This window comes from Falco punctatus (assembly GCF_963210335.1).
Source record: "Falco punctatus genome assembly, chromosome: 6".
In the NCBI taxonomy this organism is placed as follows: domain Eukaryota; kingdom Metazoa; phylum Chordata; class Aves; order Falconiformes; family Falconidae; genus Falco; species Falco punctatus.
In genome coordinates, this window is record NC_137585.1 from 21,139,438 (window position 1) to 21,159,267 (window position 19,830).

Sequence of the window (19,830 nt, forward strand, 5' to 3'; positions counted from 1 at the left end):
AACTGCCCATACTTCAAGACATTTTTTGAGATGAAAGTTTGAAACCTTCTGCCTAGGCTCCTCTAGAAGGCAGAAAAGGCAGCACTGCTCCTACAGGACTGGCCCCAAAATCTCCAGTTACAAAATCCTGACCTCAGTACTCCTAAATCTTTCCTGGACAATCCATTTGGGTTCATATTTTCCAGGTACTTGCTTTTTTCTTCTTTTTTTTCTTTTAAAGTGCTTCCACAGTTTCAAGTCATGATGACGAGAGGAAAAACAAACAAACAAACCAAAAACACCAAGTGAAGATATTTTAACAGAGGCTGTAAACCTGCCATGCTATCAAAGAGGGATTTAAAGGTTGGCAGGAAACAGCATAGACCTCTACTTCAGAAACACAGTTTCATAGCACCCATGAAACTCTGTATAGATCTGAAAAAATTAGTTCTCTTCCTCCCAAAACCTTGCATCTCTTCAGCGTAGGACTTGTTCAGACTTCCAACAACTTATAGCAGTACACATGCTCAAGCCTGTCAACTCCTCATTTGTAGCACAGGCTAATACCACACAGCCATAAACATACTTTAGCCAAAAAACTGAGCTGGATTTTTACTGCTGTTGGCTCTCTCTCATATAGTAGAAGAAAGAAATAACAAGCATCCAGACTGCTTCCACTATATTCTCAGTATTTGTGCTACTGGTGCTTCGGTATCATAAAAGAACAAGAGTAATGTTAGGAGATGAGAGGAATGGGAGCAAAAGAAAAGCAGTGCAAAGGTTAAGTGAAGACACAAGGTAGCACACCCTCTGGTTTCAGGACCCATGTGACTGGAGGCCAAGAGACTATATGAGAAAAACACTATGCTTGTACTGCTCCTCCACTGGTCTCTTGAGCATCACCTCCTGGCCTCTAAGCTAGTTGTTCCATCTGACCCTGCACAGCTGTTTTCATGATTATATATTTCAGATGGCTTTACAATTCATAGAAGATACCTTTATACCTAGCCCTGTAGAAGAGACTTTTCTATTCTTCTTCCTCTTGTCACTGCTCTATTAACAGATGCTTTCACTTTCAAACTAACAAAGATGTTCAGAAAGGCATTAACATCTTTATGTCATTTCATAAACTACACCAGACATTGTGACTGTGCATCAGACTCACTATATTCGCTGCTTCTATCCAAGGCAGAACTTCTGCTCTTTTCTTTGTATGCCAGGAAAACACGCACAAATGCTGGTCATGAGATATATGTTAAAAAAAGTGCTGTGTTTAAAAAAAAAATTATTTTGTAAAAAGCTAAAGAGACTAATTCTGATTTCACATCAACCACTGTAAGTTAGGAGAAACTCTAGCCATGTTACTTCAGTGCCAAAAGTAGCACAGAACCAGCATCTGACCCTATATATCTCCGATTTTTCTAGACAGAAAAGTTCAGGAAATATCAAACTGCTGGAAATGCACAACAGGTTTTGTTATGTATTTTAATAGCAAGCTTTGAGATTAGAAGCATTGAAGTATCAAACATTAAAACGCCTGCTTTGCCTCCTTTGCATCTTCTGATCAACTCTCATCCATGAATTGTAAAGTCTCATGGAGGCATTGTAATTAGCATGCTTCCTTCCTTTCTGGAACCATGCTGATATTTTAAAGGGAAATGCAAGACAGTCTTCCACTTACAATTGAATGTAAATTGTATGATTTATTAATTATTTCTGTAGCACTTGATATTTATTTTAATTAATCTTTAAGTCAGATATGAACACTGGGGAGTAACAGCAGGACATCAGAAGCAGCAAAAGTTTTTTTCTTGCTTGAGAGCCTTTTTAATGAAAAAGTAAGTAATGCACTATTTTTAAATTATGATAAATAAAGTTTGGTGAAATGAAACCATCTACAATGGATGTTTCCAGACAAAAAGGAAAGCTTCTGAATGTGATACCTGTATGAGCAGGCCAAGAAATAAAAGCCATAAGCCCCACTTCATCGGAGCTTTCCCTGCAGAGCTGTGCAGGGCACGCCGGGAGCAGCAGTATTCTGATGGGACAGGATTAGGAAATTCGATTAGACTCTTGCATCTTCAGGCTGTGTTTGGAGGTAAAAATACCTTTACACAGCCCCTGGCATAGTTCCATGGGTATGTGTCCTGACACAGGCAAAGCACCCTTTTACCCTTGCCTTCTCTACAACCAAGGGATAAACCATACACATATGCCAGAGACTTTGTTTTTGTAGCTAATCTTGAATTGACAGAGCTCAGGCTGGTATGCAGAGCTGACTCAAACACCTCCCTGGCACAAGAGAATTCATGCTGAAGATCAACCAGTAATCCTTTCTGTGCCCTGGAGCTGACTGGCATGAAAAGCAGATGATGGCAGTCTAGGCAAAGCGACCTACAGCCTCCTCTCTCCACATCACACACCGCTGCAAGAAGCCGCAGCACCAAGATCATCTTTGTCTAGCCCAGAAACTTGTAGCTGAACTCCACACTAACTTTTTCCATGACACTAATAACTTGAAGTGGCAATAGGACTGTGCTTTTTTTTTTTTTTCCTTTAAGGTGGGAATCATTTTTCCTGGTCAAGCTGCTTCAGCAACTTGACATTCTGCTGAACCTTTTATTACAACTGCAAAATGAGAATTACTTTGGCCCTTGAAAACACTGAGTACAAGATTTTAAAGTTTCAACTCCATTTTCATATAGCCATATAGATTATTCCTTACTAAGATGTTACAGGTTTTACATGAACTCAATCCAGTATTAACTATTTTCTGCATTTGGCCTCTACAGATACCAGGAGTATATCAACATAAAGGTCACATTTCTGGGAAAGCAAAGACTCTCTTTTCTTAAAGAAATCTGAATCAGATTATAATAGCAGACAGACTTGCCTAAAAATAGTGTAGTTTTCAGTGTTTTGGTTTGTTTAAGATAACAACAAATCTGCTTAAATATTTTGGCTGTCCACGAGCTTAAATAAATCCTTAGTATTGCGTTTCATTTCCCTCCATCCATCAAATTGCAGCTTGAATAGGAGGAAGAATAAAAGAAGAAAAACAATTTTGACACTACTTTTGTGCCAGAATCATTCAAGAGCATGCTTGGCACATAACATGGATAGGATCAGCTCTGCATTTGCTTGGGACACAAGCTTGCAGGAAGGGTGCAACATGCTCAGTGCATCAGTTCCCTACCCTCCATCCCCCTTTCCTTCCCCTTGCCCACAGGCTGTTATGGCCAGATCTGGAAGCAAGACAGGTATATAGTCTTTATCCAGCTTTACTTTGAGTTGCACAGAGGGCAACTACTCTCTGGAAGACATTTCTTCTACTGTATACTGCCATCAAAATGTAAAATCCACCTTAACATAACCAAAAAAAAAAAAAAAAAAAAAAAAAAAAAACCACAATTTGTACCCCCTGCAGTCTCAGACTGTCCATTCACTTAAGGAAAAAAAAGCTCACATTCCAGCTATTTTAACTGACTCAAAATAAACTCAGTTAACAAGGTAATTGTAAATTTGTGCATGTGAAGTAAACCCTACATTCCTTCCTAAAGTTCACAACATATCTGAAAGAAGAAAAGTATCTCATGGTATTTGCCCTACCAGCTAAAACAGAAGAAACTCACCTTTTCCCTGAACGGAGACAAGCTCAGATGGCCAACCTTCCAAACATCTTTCCAGAAGTGACAGATGTCAACATGACACAGAGATCTGCAAGTCTCCTCACAGTTAAGCCCTGTATCCCTCTACATACTCTCTACCGGCCCCATCTTTATTGTTACCCCTGGGTTGAGGGGTAGCAGTTCCTCCAGGCCTTTCACACTTGTGTTGCACTGGGGAAAGGCTCAACAGCATGGAAGCTAGGTGCAGTCAAGCTATATTATAACTCACAGGTGGGAACTCCATGGCATGCAGGGATTAGGTAGCTAGTAGAGAATTCCTTGTTTCCCGACCCTCATCTTAATAGTAGTGTTTCCAAGGCAGGAACCACTTCTCAACATTTTACATAGCTTCACATACTAGGTATTTCCTCGACTCACACAGCTCCATCCCTCCAAAAGCCCCTCTCCTCCAAAGGAACACATAACCTAAGACTAACATGGAGGTTTTCCCATCTTTTTTACACTACATTAAAGTATTTAAAGTAATTAGAGGCACATGATTAAACTCACAGAGGTTGCTCTATAAATCCCACCCCTTGTTTTTCTAATCAGTGTATGGAAAAATGCAGCGGAGAAAGAAGCTACTTTCCACAGGCAGGCAGTAGAAATACCACTTCCAAGGTCACAGTCCAGATAAGAAGTTGCAAAGCACAAACAATATAACTTTCCTTTTCATAATTGTTTTCTGAATCTGTCTGGTCACTCGAGTTCATGTCATCGTTTCCCTTTTTTATATGCCTTACTGCTTTGCACATTTCAGTGAATCTTCACACAGAGTATCAAATACAGACAATATAATGGGAATTAAAGCTCTTTAAAAAACCTATGCCCCGAATTCAATTAGCAGTATCAAGAAGCCTGTAGTTAGCAGCAAGTCCAAAACACATTATGGGATTACTTAAGAGTTTAGTGATTAATAAAGTACTATCCAAAAACCTTCTTTTTTGCTTTCTTCTCTTCTGAGTATATAACTTAACTTTTGAAGTCTAGCTTATTTCAGTATATAAAGCAGCATTTAGATTGGTTCAGAAGAGACTAATCAATGGGATGCCCATTACCTCTACCTGCCTAATCACACTGCAGCTCTGCTTGCACTGAAATTATACTCAGCTGCAACAGCAGACATTAGCAAATGTTGTGAAAAGCAGCTGCCCATGGGAGTGATCAGCCTTTGATTTAGGTGGGTCCCATCAACACCACACAGCATTTGGCCCAGGTCTCCTACAAACCTTGCCTTGAAATAATGAGAGCACAGTCACAGCTTTCCACTGCCCTATACCAAGAACAAGCACTTCATGCTCTAATGAGCTGGGATATTTGAGGATACTGGGTCTTCAGGGATAGTATTAGAGGATTTTGTAAAACAGAGGAAGCCAGACCTATAACAGCTTTATCCATACTTCTGGCAGAGACTGCAATTGTAGTGTCTCCAGAACCATACCTTTGGTTAGTCTTTGAAAGATCTACTTGACTCCAAAGTAAGTCCAAGAGCATGGTGACAAACAAATATGAACAGTCAAGGAATTTTGTTTCAGTGTCTACAGTTTAAACTACACAAAGTAAATCTTTATTAACAGAATTTTTAATATTTGTATCTTCTGCCAATTCCATCTCAGAACACCAGAAACATGGTAGTGGGGATAAAGTTCAGTATTCTGCCACTATACAAAATAGTTCCTTCTAAGCCTGGAGTCATGACTCACAAACTTAAAAGTAATCCGTTTCAGACATAAAACTTCAGAGCAGTGGAGTCTCTCACCAAACTGGAGTCAATCTCAGGAGAAATGCTGGGCTACAGTGTAGAGCACAGCTCAAGAGAAGCAAGTTTTAAATAACTGCACCAGGATTCAGCTCAAACCAACCGAACCACATCTACTACAGCCCTGATCTGAGCTATAAGGAAGCCCAGCTCATAAAAAGCCAGGCATATTATCTACTGTACATGCAAATCGCCACTACTTAGTTTAGAGAAGTTGACTTTTCCATGTCCTTTGTAGTGCTCTGGCTTCAGCAAAACTGTTTCAGAGTTCTTTACAGCCTATGAGATGTTAAGAGGTGGGTTATATAGGTACTATACTGTCAGAGAATGCCTTTAATATGTCTAGGAACTTTCGAGGAGTGTCAGCTGCAATATATATACTTGATTGGTATACAGGAAAGTCAGTCTCTTTCTGATAACAATCTCAACTTTGATGCTCTGAAGGAAAATTGAGCTCTTTGGCTGGAAAGAATTCATAAAGCTCTACAGTATTAGCACTTTTGAAGGGGTGAAAAGCTTTGATGTAATTATTACCAGTAGGTGGTATGCATTAACCACTATTTTCAAACCAGCAGGTTATTCAGTAGCTTTAGAAACAATAAAACCCTCAAGATTTCAGAAAAAAAAAGTTTTAAAAAAATAATTAACAAATCTTATGCATTCATGATAAATTGCAATTATAAGCAGGCATTCATGCTAGGAATAATTAGCAACATACCTCAACATTATTGAATGTCAATGAAGTCAATACTCTTCACGAAAGAACAATACAGAGGAGGTGGCCAAGTTGCATCTAAAAGGAGGCACAAGCAATTTTGTCAATTGCAGAAAAAATGCCAGCTATAAATAGGGTGGGCTCATAGTTTGTAGCATTTCTTCAAAACCAGGAACCACACAGACTGAAGTGCAACTTTTCTCTAAAGATTTTAAAAGATAGGGTACTTGCTGCCCATTTTTTAAAATACTTCTCAATCACAAGACACTGTTATTCTAAATTACATCTTTAGTGAATATTTTGAGTTCTGTTATCCACAAGAATCTCCTGAGACTGTAACGCATACATCTAAGAGAAATATTAACTAAGCATAAAGTGCACATCTAAGAAGTAGTAACATGAATACAAAACGTAGATCTCAGTGCTATGTGGGCAGATAAGGTAGCCTGCTCAGTTCCTGTCCAGTACAGCAAGAAACAAAAAAACCCCAAAAACTCAAAAAAACCAAAACAAACCCAAACAAGACCAACAACAAATACTGGTACCTTGGACTGTTGTTCCCCTACTTGTTGCAACACCAAACTCAAATTTTGTATTTTATGTATGCTCTAGTAAACACAATAATTTCTTAGCAATGTTGTCCATGATGTTGTCTCACGAGTGGTTTGGGTTGGGGTTTTGTTTCCCAATAACAACATATGTTGATTTTATTTAATGCAAATGGCAGAAGACATCCGTTAAACAAGACTTTAAGAAGTTAAAGCAAAGAAAAATCCATACAAATATGTAAACCCCTGAGTCTGTAACAACTTAAATGCCTTTAAAATCTGACTCTAAATTAATTCTCAGGATGACTGAGAGCCTGAGGAGGAGCCAGAGATTTTAATTCAGACCTCTGAATATCTAAGCTTGTGCATCTATAACTTGGCTCATATATCTAAATTAAATGAGAAAAACTAGAAGAATTCCTAGCAATACGCAAATTCCTGTGTGAAGACAGGAATATTTTTAATGAAGTAGAAAAGGCAAAAAGTTCAGCACATTTTTTTTGTATTCTTGGAGAGAAGCAGGATGACAGGCTCGTATCACAACAGGATGATTAAGTCCTTGCCAGCCCATTAGTAACTAAGGAATATGTTAAAAAACATCTCCAAGAAATAAACACTCTTAAAATTAGTATACTTAGATAACTCACAGTGAATATTTGAAATATATTTGCAGATGATTTCTTTGGCCTACCTGCATCTAAATTTAATACAATTTATGCCCTGAATGTATTTTACATGACTGGAAGAAACCTAAAAGTCTACCTATATTCCAAAAGGGTAACCTAAATGCAAGCATAACACCTGCACTAAAAAATCCACCTGACTTGGCTGAATTTCAATCCTGAACAAAGTAATAAGAGGTCAATAAACAGAGGCTTAAATAATTGGCAGTAGCTATATTCCTGTCAAAAGAACACCATGTTGACCTGGCAGGGGATGGGGTGGGGGATGGGAGGGTGTAGCTCTGGTTTCTTTGTGGTATATATAACTAGATTTATAGAATTTATGCAACTAGATTTGTACAATTAGATGGAAAGCTGGACATAAGTTGGCGATGTAACACTCACAGCCCAGAAAGCCAGCCGTATCCTGACTTCATCAAAATAAGTGTGGCCAGCAGATCAAAGGAGGTGATTCTACCCCTTTACTCCACTCTGGTGAGACCCCACCTGGAATACTGCATCCAGCTCTGGAGTCCTCAATACAAGAAAGACATGGACCTGTTGAAGCAGGTCCAGAGGAGGGTCACAAAAATGATCAGAGGGATGGAACACCTCTCCTATGAGGAAAGGATGAGAGCTGAAAATGTTCAGCCTGGAGAAGAGAAGGGTCTGGGGAGACCTTACTGCAGCCTTTCAATACTTCAAGGGTCTTATAAGAAAGATGGGGACAAACTTTTTCATAGGGCCTGTTACAATAGGACAAGGAATAATGGTTTTAAACTAAAAGAAGGTAGATTTAGACTAGATTTAAGGAATAAATGGTTTTTATTATGAGGGTGGTGAAACCCTGGAAAAATTTGCCCCGAGAGGTGGTAGATGCCCCATCCTGGGAAACATTCAAGGTCAGGTTGGTCGGGGCTTTGAGCAGTCTGATCCAGTTGGAGATGTCCCTGCTCATTGCAAGGGGGTTGGACCTTTAAAGGCCCCTTCCAACCTAAACTGTTCTACAATTTAAACTGAATATCCTTTACTTCCATGTCACATTGTAATTAGTACCCCGTGCTATTCTGATCAGTACTCTTTAAAAAGAATAATATTCTTAATTAAAAATGAAATATTTTTAAAAGATATTTTAAGATATTTCTGAAGACTTTTAAAAAGAACTTTGAAGAAATATAGAATTGTGCTCAGAAGAACCATGAACTGAAAAAAACATGTAGCAGAAGACTTAAGAGTTCGAAATCTTTTTAGGCTATCCACAAAATGATCATCATCATGCTACAACACACTGCATAAATACTTTCACAGACAGAAGTTGCTATGTACTAAGCTGATTTTTAACAAAGGCTTTGTTTACATTAACAGGCAGCACAGGCCCCACTTGAAAAGGATCTGCAGGGTGCCAAGGGCCTGATGCCCACCCATCTGGGCTTGTGGAGAGGAGGATGTAAAGGAGACATTTTAGACCAGCCATAGCCATGGCCCCAAATGTATCTCTGCAACAGGAGTGCAGTAGCTATGCTCCTGCTCCCAGAATACATCTGCTGGTGGAGGCCTATTCCAAAGGAATCTGCTCCCTGGCTCCAGGACCTTCTCCTGTGCAAATGGCAGCACAGGGAGTTGGTGGGGGATGGGCATGGAGGTGGGGAGGAGGTACGGGCAGACATAAAAAAGGATCAGGAAATCTGCTTCGAAACGCACTCCCAATCTGAACTGACACATGAATGTAGATGCACCCAAAACCCTGGTAAAAATCGACTGTTGGAAACTGAATTCAGTCAGTTTCAGGCTGAAGTGAATGCATAATTATTATATTTAAACTGTAAAGGAGATTTATTTACTTGAACCAGCTAACCATATGAGAAATCAAGATCTCCATTTCTGGTTATCTGAAACCAAGGCAGAAAGCCTTTCTGGAAGATATGAATAGCTTTGTTTGACTAAAGCTCAGGTTAACAGAAGTCATGAGACCTAGTGGGGCAGGTAAACAGTGTCAAACTGAGGGGCCTATAGCATGATTTATAAACTATATATGGGTTAGGCTACACAAACCAAAGGACGCTTTCTGGTTTTACACACCCTGAAGTTATGAAAACTCTCATAGAACTGATATTAAACAACTGTAAATCCAATTGATTTTAACAGAAATGGAGGCCACACACCACCACAGAGAACAAGATTAAAAATATCAATTGAATTTGGGCGAGTTGTGCTTTATACAGTTTTATAGTAAGAAAATGAAACCTTTCCTACTAATTTATAAAGTGTGTTATAGAAATAATGAACTGTGCAAGCCATTGTAAAACCAAAAAATTTCTGAAACTGAAAATATTATGAATTAAACTAATAAATTTGGACATATTTTTAATCACTAAAAATTGGAAAGCTTAAATAATGTCCATTAATGCATTCCTTAAAAAAAAAAAAAAAAAAAAAAAAAAAAAAAAAGAGAGAGAAAATAAAACCACCAAAACCAGGGGAAATTTAATTGTCAGTATTCCTGCAGCTACTTGATATATCAAGATTACTTACTGAAAATGCTACATCAACAGGAACTCATAATAGCCATAATATATTATATCAAAATATTTATATTGATTCATATTTTATTAAATGTATTGGCAGGAATTACTGAAAAAGATCAGACACAAAGGAGAAACACATGGAGAGGGCACAGAACCCTCAAGACAGCAAAACTCAGCTTTTACCTGCTTATTTAGACAACTGCATAAAACAGTGACTGTTTTGTAGAGGTAATCTTTCACAACAGCAGCCCAGCAGAATTACACATTCTTGATGTTTTAGGGAAATCAGGCGACATGCAAGCAGGCCTAAATCCTAAGTGTTTGACTTTTTGAACTAATTTTACGATTTCCAATAACACAGTACAAACCTGCTCACCTGGCTTGCCCCTCACATATCTTCAGTTATTTGCATACACAGTTTCTGAAATTCTAGTATATGAATGGTATTCACGTGACTTTGGAAGATAGCTAAGACTTAAATCAGGTGTAAACTGAAAATTGGGTAAACTCATTTGTTAGTACAGGAAGAGCATATTAATGTTACAATGCAAAAATCAGAAATAGATGAACACCATTTATCTGCATTTCTGTGAAACATCAGCAACACCACAATTACAAATCCAAACTGTAGATATGTATTATGAGAGAGAGGACATTCATGGAAAGCAAAACAGCACTGACTTCTTAGGTTTAATTCTCTCCCTTGAAGAAAACTGGAGGATGTTTGTCTTCACTCCCAAACTATGGTGATACTTCAGCTTTACTGATGTGGTGTCCCTGCTCATAAACAAATTATATCCAGCAGGAAGCTCATAAGATCATATTGTCCTCATTGTACAACTTCACGGCAAATATATTTGGATTAATGACACATATAAGGGGATGAGTCATTACGAACTGCTAAAACAAGGCCTTTTGCACAACTTAGAACATAAAATTTTCTGATTGTCTGAAACAGCTTCTTATAGCTTGACTACTTCTATAGCATCACACAGAACAAACATAAATTTTATACAACACACCCCAAGGTTAATGTCTTCACTTATATACAACTATACCTTATCTTTCTTTGAAGAAGTGGAAAAGTCCAAGTCAGTGAGCTCAAGCACAAAACCATTCTGCTATCTGTTCACAAAAACATAACTGCCTTACTGTTATCTGAAAGTTTTGGGGGTTCTTTTGCCAAAAATAGTAAGTAACTCTTGGATGTTCTACTACTGCAAGAGCATAAAAGCAGAGCTAAGGTTAATCTGTCATTAACTTGAGTACTTCCATACACACTGTAGTGGTTTTGTTTGTTTTCCCAAAAGGGAAGAGGATTTTTTTGTTTCTGCTGGATTGTCTCTTAGTCGTTTTTTTAAAAAGATATGGATATTTCCATAAAAGAAACTTAATTGCTTGTGCTACAAACCTGAGCTATGCACACACAACAAAACAGTAATGTCAAATACAGTGGATTTATGCATTCAACTCATTGATCTGTATGCATACACAGTCCACTTTTAATTACATATTTGCACACAGGCTTTTTTACATAACTGGAAACAGATCACAGTTCCTGAAGAGCAGCTCAACACAAAGGGAAAGATGGATCCTGTGTTCCACAAAGCATTACCCAACACAATACGTTTGGTATAAAGTATAGTAGTAATTAACAGGTCTTAAAAACGTGCCTCTGTCTTATGCAATTCATCATAAACAAGCATGCACACACACATTCAGGCACTGGAATTACTACTATTCTTTGTGATAACCACAAATAAAGAACCAGAGGAACTTCTAGAACAGCCCAGGAGCACAGCAAGACACAGGAGTGGAAGCTCCTTCACGTTTTTAACTCTGAAACAATAGTCCTGGTTTAACCCTTTATTAGAAAGATGATGTTCCATTCTGTACTGTCTTAATCACTGTGAAGCTTTAAACAAATCTGTTTACCCTTGGTGCACTTGTGATGGAAAGGAAGAGCTTTGATCTTAACTTTAGCACTGAGCATATATTTTAACTATAGCATATTAATCGAACAAGCAATTTAAGATCAGATGATGTATGTATTGGCTGAGGAGCCATATCAAGATTCTGAGGTCAGGGTCAATTTAAGGCACAGATATGACAGACCAGCATCTGCTGAAGCCCCTCCTGTGATTATATAATGTTAAGAGCTTTTAAATAATACACTGAATTAGTTCTCCAATCCATATTCCAGCACAACTAGGTGAACCCTTGAGAGTAAACAAGGAATTGCAAGACCTGGGAAGAGTCACCTCTTTTCAGATGTGGTTTCTGAAGTCTTAAAAGTAATGATTGCAAGACCATTTTATCATAAAATTTAAGAACTTCTGGAAAATATATTTTACAATGGAGATAGTTTGGACTCTGTAGTCCCAGACTAAAACAATGTGAAAACATTAAATCATTGTCATGGCGGAAGTTAAGGATTACAGTTTAGGTGCAACAAGAATAAAAATATAAAAATGGCCCACCCTTCCTCAGTATCTGCATCTCTGCAAGTCATATCTGTTTACTCTCCTAACAAATAAATTTTTACTGTGACAGCTTTCCCCCTCCAGAGCTAGGACAGGCATGGAAAGGCAGGCTGGATTCAGCCATGCATCAGCGACATGTCAACCAAGTTCTAAATGCAGAATCTTCTGCAGACTGAAGCAGAAGTAACAGTTTTGATTTTTCAGACTGCGGCTGACTTTGCAGTTCTGGAAGTCAATAAAAAATGTTTGACTTGTAAACTGAGCAGATTTGGTCTAGAAGTCACTGAGAAAAAATAAATGTAGTGCTCCCAGCATGTCAGCTTGACAGGGTCACTTTGCTTTTCTGACCACAATTCTACTTTAAAACTAACCTTTCAGCAGCTGCTCAGTTTCAGTCATCAATCCTACAACTGTTGAAAAGCAATAGCAAAAACATCCATTGACTTCAACAGGAACAGGATGAGGCTCTTGATAGCACTTATCTTATAAATGATAGTCTTATGACACACAAAATGATCATAAAAAAATCTCAGTATTACTGATCTAGACAGGCAGAAAATATCCCTGTTGACCCAACTCAGATCACTAGAGAGCTACATCCATTTGTTTTCTGTTCAACAAACAGAAGGGATTATGATTTATTTTTTTTTTTTTTTTATAAAACAAGCCAAGGATATGATAGAAAACAAAGCCTACTCTATCTCAGGTGAAATCTGAACATCAGTTTTGCAAGAATGTAGAAAATCTCTGGCTCTTAATCACATCTAGCAGGCAAGCACAGCCCCTACATAAAGGCTGCATTTTATAAGCTGGAATGGGTCTACACTGACCTGCAGATTCTGGGCAATCAGAATCCAAGGCTGTGGGAGAAGCAATGCAGAAGACATTGCTGAGGCCAATCTGGAACACAGTCACATACCCAGTACAGCCATGCCTAAGCCTGTTCAGCGCAAGAGCAGCAAGCCCCCCTTTTGGTGTCATTCCTGTGAAGTACTTGCAAAATGCTACTCCTGTCTGCCCTCCAAAAGGTGAGGATTGGTTTTATGACTCTTGACACATCATGGTCCTGATATGTGGGCAGCAGGGAGCTCGACTGTTTCCATGTGAACAAAAATGTGATTTATCATTATTTCCTTTAAGAAAGAATTAAAATGTAAAATTGGGAAGATCAGTTATTTAGGTGACTTTGTGAAAATAAATGTACAGAAGTAAGTCTACGGAAAAGTCAGCTGCTGTACTTTTTCTACCTAACAGGTAATGTTCCTTCAACCATTTCTAAACCTAAGTAATTTCCTAGATGCTCCATGGTCCTTTCAGATGAAAATCTGCTTCTGCTAGTTGTGATGCACAATAACCAATAACTTGCAAGGGAGAGGACTTGGTTTTCCTCCTGACTTGATTGATAATGTCTGGCAACACCATTCTGATTTATCAGGATGCTCAAAGAAAAAATGAACATTTGATTACAAATGTGTCAGTATGTGCCACCTGTGCTCTGGGGCTGCTCCTCACCACCCTGTAAGCTAGCTCACAGTCACAACACTTTGCAGTCTTCGCTTACCAAGCTCAAGACTATTCCCCTTTAATGCCCAGTTACATTGAAAGAACTTGAGCCCTTTAAATGGAGCAGCAACATTGTAAATCATCAAGTTGCAGGACCACTAAAACTCCTATTTAATTGGCCTCTGGACAACCACTGATTGACTGTCAGACACCAACAGGCCACAAAAGGGAAACAGAACAAAAAGACTAGCAAAGACATAATCAATTCTTAGCAAGTTTCGAATTCAAAATTCATTATCTTCACTGCAACATTTTACTACAAAGAGTTGTCCCCAGCATAGCACATTTAAATGGATGTCTTTTCAGCTGTTTTGGTTTGTCTGCTCTTGCAAATCCATTCAGTTACAGTCTGGTTCCTGCCTTTTAGTACATCTTTTTCAAATTGTCTAGCTCTATCAGAAACCAGGAGATTCTTCCTAATCCACACACTGAGCTGTCATGACTATATTTATGGTCCTGAACAGTTAGAGTTTTCTATGCACTAATTAAAGCTTCATATAGAACCTGAGCTAATTAAAAAACCTAACAAATTAAGTATGAAACAAACTGGCTATAACTGGGTATTTACATGATGCAGATACCTGCTGATGAATGTGTTTCTACTTTTCACTCCTGCTTCTTTCAGCAGCAGAGTCAACAGCTGTGGGCACATGAAGCTTCTAAAACAATTCAAGATTCAGATGTGAAATCCTGAGGTATTTTTTCCTCACAGTCATAAGCCCCATTAGTGTCTCCACAATATGCTCTGTACTCTTATATACCTGGGGCTTGTTTCTATTTCTGAATTCCACAATCTTACAGCTAAGCTACCTTTGATTTTTATTTATTTTTTACTACCATTATCCTCAATATATGCATGAAAATAAAATATTTTATAAATTTCTCATGAGAGTCTATGTGCAAGAACTTCTCACAGTCAAATAAAGTCCAAAGAATGGCTCAATGGCTCAGTGATAAATATACACATTGCCCTCAAGGAGGAAAAAAAAACCAAAACAAAAAACAAAAAAACCCCAAACCAAACAAAAGCCTCACCACCCAAACAAAAAGCTTTCTGTGAACATGCTGTGTTTCCTTTCCACTTTTCATTTTAAAGCCAGAAAAATGCAAGATCTTCTATGCTGTACAGAAAAAAAAAAAAAAAAAAAAAAAAAAAAAAGGCATTTTTCAGTACATTACAGCTCAGTAAGTTTTAATGAAAATAGGTCCTTTCCAGATCTTACCAACAAGACACATTTTTAATGTGGCACTATCAAGTTAATTTTGAGTCAGAACAGCTCTTACCAGATTTCAGACCAAGAAAAATATTCCATGGCTTTTGTTTTAATTCCAATGGCAATGCTTCTAAATTAGTAACTCTAGCCCTGAAGTGCTTGCATTCTTTACTGCACCAAGCAAGACAAAACCCCTAGTGAGAACTTGAAAGTAATGCTGGCCACACTAAACTGTAATAATTTCCATTGCCCAAACAGAGAAAAATTCAAAAGGCAGGTAAACAATGTAATTATTAATAGTAATTTGGAGCACAAAAATCACTTCAGAATCTGTTTTTATGTGTATAGAAAACATAACTAAAATAACTACTTGTTATCATTTTTATCTGCAGTAGAACTCTACGTCTGAACCTTTATCTTTAAGCATCTTATTGTAATGAAACTAAATTTAGTAAAACATTAAGTAGTATTAAATGAAAATATGATGCATTTAACTAGAAAAACTGACCATAAAAATATAAACCAAATTGTAGGCTTTAGTGTCAGAAGACTTATTTAAAAAACCCCAGGGTTTTAACTGCTTGTTTTCCAAGGGCATTTCTGCTCAGAGCTGCTGGAGTGTTCTTGCTAGAATAACACACTACAATACACTAATAAATAACTCTAATTATACTCTACTTGCAAATTCTCTGGGACAACTTTAAAGGTGCACAAGCCTATTAGAGAGTGTAAGCAAAATCACCTAGCTATATTATGACTTGACTATTTAGGCTGATAGATTTTGGAGTGCTCAGCACCTTTTCATATCAATTACATCTTGCAATAACAGTACCTTAAAGAACCGCCAAGTTCTTTTAAAGATTATTTTTTTCTGTGTGGTTTAATCATAATTGTGGTTAGAGTGAAGTTAAAAGGACATTCAACTAATTTATCATCAAATAAAAAATGTTTCTAAAAACTGGATATTTGTACTAATTTGTACTAATGTGGGTATTACAATTTCTCTTTGGACAGTCTTGCAGTTTTAGAATTCCAGTTACCAAGATACCACCTAAAAAAAGAGTTAAACTAGCTATCCTGTGGTCCCATTCATTAACATTTTTTCTACAGTTTAAAGGGCAGGAAGCTCTCTTATTACATGTACAGTTCTATACACAGACACAGCATTACTTTACAAAAATAAATTTCTAAAAGCAGCCTCAAATTTAAATGCAATCGGCTCAGCTGAGTTCCTGTACCATAAGTAACGGAGCACTTCATTTGCATTTGTCACCCTTGTCTATCAAAACACTTTTTTGAAACAAATCTTTTAAAATTATAGAATAGTTGAAGAAACTGGTAGTTCCCAAGAAATCCTAGGAATAGTTGGAAGGAACCTTTGGAGATTGTCTAGTCTAACTCCCCTGAGCTAGAGCAGGTTTCTCAGGACTCTGTCCAGTACAGTTTTTAATACCTCCAAAGATGAAGACTCTACAACCTCTCTGGCCAACCTGCTCCAGTATTTACTTACTCTCATAGTAAAAAAAATAAAAATAATAATTAAAAAAAAGGTCTTATGCTTAAATTGAACTTCCTGTATCTCAGTTTGTGTCCATTGCCCCTTCCCTACCAGTGTATACCACTGACAATAGTCTGGCTCTGTTTCTTTACACTCTCCCATCAGGTGATGTTCATTTCCCCACGAGCCCAGGATGCTGTTGGCTTGCTTTGCTGCAAGGACACATTGCTTGTTCATGTTCAACTTGTTTGTAAGGACCCCAGCACCTTTTCAGTAGAGCAACTTTGCAGCTGGTCAGCTGCCAGTCTGTACTGGTGCATGGGAATATTTCTCTCCAGGTGTATGACATGGCTTGTCCCTTTGTTGAACTCCATGAGATTCCTGCTGGCCTTTCATTTCTCCAGCCTGTCCAGGCCCCTCTGAATAGCAGCACAACTGTTTGGTGTATCAACACTTCTCCCGGTTTTGTACCATCTGCAAACTTGCTGAGGGTACAGCAAGACACTTTGTCCCATCAGCTAGGTTGTTAATGAAGATATTAAACAATGTTGGCCTTATATTGACCACTGTGGTACACCACTAGCAACTGGACTTCTGCTGGACTTCATGACACTGATCACAACCCTTTGAACCCAAGAGTTCAGCCAGTTTTCAGTGCACCTCACTGACCGTTTATCTAGCCCATACTTCATCAGCTTGTCTATGAGGATGGGCAACCTGTTACACTGCCTGACTGTCCTCACGACAAAAAATATTTTCCTTATATACAGTCTGAAATTCTTCTTTTTCAGCTCGAGTCTGCTGCTTCTTGTCCTTCAAGCTCACAATGCTGTGAAGAGTCTGGCTTCCACTTCTTGATAAGCTGCTGTGGGGTTGTTAGGTCCCATCCCCTCACGGAGCAAATGCTCCAGGTCTCTTGCCATCATGGTGGTCTTCTGCTGAACTTGTTCCAGTTTGTCAGCATTCCTGCATGGGGAGAGGGGGCAATAAAACAAATACAGTTTTTCAGGCATGGTATAATGAATGTTGAGCAGAAATGATCCCTCCCCGCGAGCTCCGGGCCGTGTCCCCACTGCCCGGCCCGGGTGGCCGCTGGCCGTCCCTGCTGCCGGGGCAGGCCTGGCTGGTGCCCAGCTCGCTGCCCACCGGGCCCCGGGGCCGCTCGGCAGAGCTGCTCCCCAGGCCGGGCCCAGCCAGGGCGGCTGCCGGGGCTCGTCCCCCCGCGGCTCAGCTCGGCCTTCGCCCTGCTCAATGTCACGAGGTTCTTATGGCCCACTCCTCCAGCCTGTCTGGGTCCCCCCTAGTGCCACCTTTGCACTCAAGTGTATTAACTGGTACATCCAATTTAGTGTCATCTGGAAATTATACAAGAGTGCGAGCTGTGCTGTCCTCCAGGCCATGGACAGGTCCCAGCTGAGCCACCTGTGGGACTCTACTTGTTACTGGCCTCCAGGTAGATTGTGACCTGCTGACTGCTACCTTCTGAGCCCCATCATCTAACCTGTTTCCTACCCACCTGTCGTGGTTTAACCCTGGCTGGTAATTCAGTACCACGGAGCCGCTTACTCACTCCCGCCTTGCCCAGAAGGAAGGGAAGAAAGGAACACATGGTGCACAATGCAGCTGCTCACCACCTGCCAGTCCCCAAGCAAAACCAAGGCAAAAATTTAAAAATATATTAAATATATAGAAATATATATATTAAATATAAGAAAACATAAAACCTTTAAAAAGGAACTGTGTTCTGCCTTCTCACATTCCATAATGATTAAAGTAATGGATTTATTGACAGGTAATCCTCATTGGGAAAAAAAAAAAAAATCCATCCTCTGCCTCATATATACTGTTCAAACACACAGATTTTGCAGAATGTATCTACAATCAAAAAATGCAGGAGGTGTGATTTTGAGAGTTGGGAGAATTGTAGATGACAAGGAACATGCTCAGCTGGCATCCTCCTTCATCTCTAAAATGAAGGAAGCAACCTCAAGCCTCTCCTGATTATTGAAAGAGCTGACATGAAACTTGAAGGGCCCCAAGCAGAGAGTTAAGACATTATAGCTCAACGTTAACATCTTAAGTACCATGCAGAAAACCTCACTTCCCTTACAGATCAATGTATCTCACCTTTACTTGAGATAAGAACATGTGTTGGTATTTTATTGCAGAATGATTAAAACGCTGCAAACTCAAACACTAGTTTATCTCCCTTTAACTTATTTGAGAACTCTGAGTAGGACTTTCTTTACAATGCAGACTGAGCAAACATCAATGACCACTAAAATGCACTTGCCATCACAGCAGAAATAGGTCAGGTATCATTTCCAGCTCTCAGCTTTAACAGTGACTGGTTCTCCAGTCATTGTCAAAGTTCATGACAGTCTGTTTTTCCTACTTTGTTGTGTGCTCATATCATGTTTCCATAGTCCTATTTCATTCACAATTTTGGGGAAAATAGATGAGTTGCAGTTCTTGCAATTTTATATATGGGATACCTGTTTCTAGATTATGGGAAAAGTAATATAAATACAGGTTCTAATATGCTAAATCCTCTTCACATCACAAACCTGCCATTTTATTTTTCCTAAGGATTTTTTTTATAGACATTAATTAAACACTTTCTTTCTAAAACTAATCTTTCTTTCTTTCCTTCCTGAAAGCAGTCAATTCTTAAATGCTCTCAGGATTCAAGTTCGTGGTTTTCACCAAGTAGTTTTCTGATTGTAATTTTTTTGACAGCTCATTAGTTGGGGTGGGGTTTTTTGGTTGTTGTTGGTTTTGTTTTGTTTTTGTTTTAATATGCAAATATCCAGACAGGCAGAATAATAGAAATCATGAAGGTACATGATGCTATTCTTGTATATTATTCTAGCCAGAACAATCCAATACCTGTTAGTGGAATTGCCAATTTAAATATCAACAGTGATCACCCTGAAGATCTTTTAATAAGCTTTCTGACTCTTAGATCCAGACTTGTTAGGACAACCAAGATAGATTTTCTGTAGTTTTGACTGTGAATGACAATTTGTAATATTTCCACTGTTGAATATTGCTTCACAGTTTCTCCATACAACAACAAAACTTGAATGCTTCTCTTTTACTTTAGTCTGTAAGCACAATCAATGCAACTAATTTAAGATCTCAATCAGAGCGTTAAGAACCAGAAACAGTTTAAAAAGAACAATTTTCTTTGATTAAAATTCTTATCAAATCAAA

At 38.5% G+C, this 19,830-nt stretch overlaps 1 protein-coding gene across 1 annotated transcript in view; it reads right to left on the reverse strand.

Annotated features, from left to right (window-relative positions):
- Nucleotides 1-19,155, reverse strand: part of PIK3C2G (phosphatidylinositol-4-phosphate 3-kinase catalytic subunit type 2 gamma) — a 288,176-nt gene extending 269,021 nt beyond the window's left edge. Inside the window, exon 1 of the mRNA XM_080391788.1 lies at nt 6,125-19,155. The gene's annotated coding sequence lies outside the window, so the exon portion shown is untranslated. The remainder of the gene's footprint in view (nt 1-6,124) is intronic.
- Nucleotides 19,156-19,830: the final 675 nt, after the last annotated feature.